The 3,455-nt window shown below is 41.2% G+C and overlaps 1 pseudogene; it reads left to right on the top strand.

The window, feature by feature from the left end:
* The first annotated feature begins 521 nt into the window (after positions 1–521).
* The window catches only part of LOC107747913 (uncharacterized), a 7,532-nt pseudogene continuing 4,598 nt past the window's right edge, over positions 522–3,455 (top strand).

Genomic DNA, 3,455 nt, shown 5'->3' with positions numbered 1-3,455 from the left:
GCCGCGCGCTCAATCCACTCAGCGTGCTTTGCTTATCAGCTCGCGCACATCAGCTATACAGGCGTTAATACTGAATGTTTAACATTATATTCATTGCATACATATACTTCGTAGTAGACATCCTTAACTCCTTTCTGCTGTCTGTTGTTCTGTTGTGGGTGTTCCTTTGTTTGAATGTGGCACTTATCACATGCTGTGTGGTATCGGTGTTTGGTATCGGGGCATTTTAACGAGTACGAGTACGAGTACGAGTACAGGAGACCAGTATCTGTATCGGTGCATCCCTAATGAGTATATACCGGAGACAGAGGAAGAATCAGACCGTAACAGTTCAGCAGAGGAAGAGGGTTTAGCAAAAAATGTCAAACAGCATAAGAAAGGAAAGGTTAAGTCAAAAACATCAAGATCTCGACCATGTAAAAGAAGGCGTGTGACACGTTCCAGTTCCTTCGCTAACAGTGGCATCAAAGAATCCTCTTCATTGGACAAAAACAACACCAAAGAATCCTCTTCATCTGATGAACATGACAGCAGAGAATCGTCTTCACCTGATCATTCTGATGTGAGGGTCATGATGCTGAACAAGAAAACCGATGGAGGAAGACTGTACAACAAAAAGTATTACTGCTTGTTCTGCAGCAAACCATTCAGTAAAATGGCACGCCATTTAGAATCAAAGCACAGAGATATGCCAGAGGTGGCAAGAGCCGTTGCATTTCCGAAAGGCTCTAAAGAGCGAAGACTGCAGCTGAGTTTTTTGAGAAATAAAGGGAACCGTTGTCATAATGCTCAAGTGCTTAAAGAAGGAACAGGAATGGTGATACCCCGACAGCAATCCATTGCTCCAGTAAGAGCAGGTGATTACTTGCACTGCGTAAACTGTGCGGCGTACCTGAAGAGGAAATCATTATGGAGGCACATGCAGAGATGCCACCTAAGCCAGAAAGTCAAAGGAATGAAGCCAGGAAAAACTCGAGTTCCGTCTCTTTGCGCGTTTGCTGAACCAGTTCCAGACAGTGTGAACGCACGATTTTGGAAAATGGTGTTTGAAATGCATGAGGATGAGGTAACAAATGTTGTCCGCAAAGAGAAAATCATATTAAAATTAGGGCAACATCTCTTTAATAAGCATGGCCATGATGTCACAAAACATGAATATATCCGACAAAAGATGCGTGAGACAGGGCGCCTAGTCCTCCAAGGAAGACAGAAGGGCAAGTTGAAGGAGGTGTCAGATTTCTTCATCCCGGCTAATTTCCCTCATGTCATCGAAGCGGTTCACAGTGTGGCTGGCTTGAATGAGGAAACGAGCACGTACAAAGCACCATCTTTAGCCCTGAAGTTAGGGCACAACCTCAAGAAGATGGCTAACGTTATTGAATGTGAGGCAATGATGTCCGGTGATAAGAATGCCCTTAGCAATGTGCAGGCCTTTAAACAGATCTGCGACACTAAATGGAGTGAGTGTGTGTCGTCCCAGGCCCTCCGGAATTTGAGTGAAGCAAAATGGAACTCTCCACAACTTCTTCCTTTTGCTGAAGACGTGAAAAAAATACACCAGTATCTTGACAGCCAGAGTAAGGAGTATCAAACAAAACTTGAGGAAGAAACAAGTATCAAGCACTGGGCAGAACTTGCAAAGGTGACTCTCTGTCAGGTGATACTTTTTAATCGTAGAAGGGAAGGAGAGGTATCCAAGATGTCCCTTAATGCTTTTATATTGAGGGACACCTCATCGACTCCAGATGTAGAGCTCGCTTTATCTGACCTTGAGAGGTCACTTTGCAAGTACTTCCAGAGAATTGCAATAAGAGGCAAACGTGGACTAAAGGTCCCCATTCTTCTCACACCAGATATGGTGACATCGATGGAGTTACTTGTCAAGACTCGCCGTGACTGTGATGTGCTCGATGAGAACGTGTTCATGTTTGGAAGACCACAAGCACTCAGTCACTTCAGAGGATCAGATGTTATTCGTCAGATCGCTCGAAGCTGTGGAGCCAAACACCCAGCGGCGTTATCCTCCACCAGACTGAGGAAGCACATGGCCACCATGTCCAAGGTCCTCAACTTAAAGGACAATGAGATGGATGACCTTGCTGACTTCCTAGGGCACGACATCAGGGTGCATCGGCAGTACTATCGGCTACCTGAAGGTACATTACAGCTGGCCAAGATCAGTAAAATTCTTACTAGAATAAATAGAACGAGGACAGCTATCTGAATTCAAAGGAAAGAACCTCGATGAGATCCAGATTTATCCACATGGTAAAACAGCCATGAGTAAATAACTAAGTAAACTCATTTACACATTTTCCACCATAGTTTTTTTTGGCAGATGATTGAAAAATCTCAAATGCCATTTTATGATCAGCAGGAACACCACTGTTGGTTATAGACATCTGTTGAATGTAGCTGTTTAAAAAATCTTGAGTTTGCTACCTAATTATTTAGTTTGTGTGGTTGCTGTGTTTTCCAGAGAGAGTACTGATGGACAGTGATGGATCAGACTCTGAGAACGAGAAAGAAATGACTGAAGATGATGCTTCACCTTCACCTTCACCTTCAGCAGGTGTGTAGTCTGTGTTGTGTCTTCTTTGCTTAGCAGGCAATAATGACCAGTGACCACTTGAATTAAAAACAAAAGAGCTGTTTACTGTAGTTTTGTGCAGTGTTATACAAGAAGGAATTCACTTGTGCAGTGCACACATGTATTGAGTCGTTCACTATTCTCATCCTTCCAGCATGCTCTCAGTCTAGCAAAGCATTATGGGCAACATATTCTGAAAGTGTACAGGACAATAAATGATTATTTAAACTGTTACTGCTGACATTATTGGAAAACAATTAAACATTATATTAAACATTCTCACTATTACTAATCTAATTTAATTCACAACAGTCTGAAAGGGAATGATGGGAAAGCTAGAAAAGGCTGAATATTACTAGAAGAAAAAAATTGAGTGTGCTTGCTGATATTTAGGAGTTGTTATTGAATAATCTTTTATGTGTCCAGACAAATCAAAGAAGTCCACTGCTGGAGTTGGACAACACAAAAATCAACAAGCAGCCAAAGGTAATACGATTTAAACTAAAAAGGATTAAGAAAACTTCTGATATTGTTGTACTTGTAAAGAGTGCATTCTGTGCGGTGCTTTTATGATTTGCATGCCTTTCACTTGCTTTTATTATTTTTATATCCTATACATGCTATACTATATTTTTTAGGGCTGTGAATCTTTGGGTAGACTTCGAATCAATTCACAGGTTTTCAATTCGATTCAAGAACGATTTTTGCAAATTCAGAACAATTCGATTCACAATTAAATTAAATTCGATTCGATTAACGATTAGATTCTGCATTATTTAAGTGCATTCACAGGATTATTTAAATGCTTCCCCTAAATTCTTTAAATGCTTAGTCAGGGGGCAAATTACACAGCAGCCTTTATGGT

The sequence above is a fragment of the Sinocyclocheilus rhinocerous genome, unplaced genomic scaffold (assembly GCF_001515625.1).
Source record: "Sinocyclocheilus rhinocerous isolate Xijiao unplaced genomic scaffold, SAMN03320098_v1.1 scaffold2877, whole genome shotgun sequence".
Taxonomy (NCBI): Eukaryota; Metazoa; Chordata; class Actinopteri; order Cypriniformes; family Cyprinidae; genus Sinocyclocheilus; species Sinocyclocheilus rhinocerous.
Note: the sequence above shows the minus strand (reverse complement) of the source record. Positions and strands in the feature narration are given on the sequence as shown.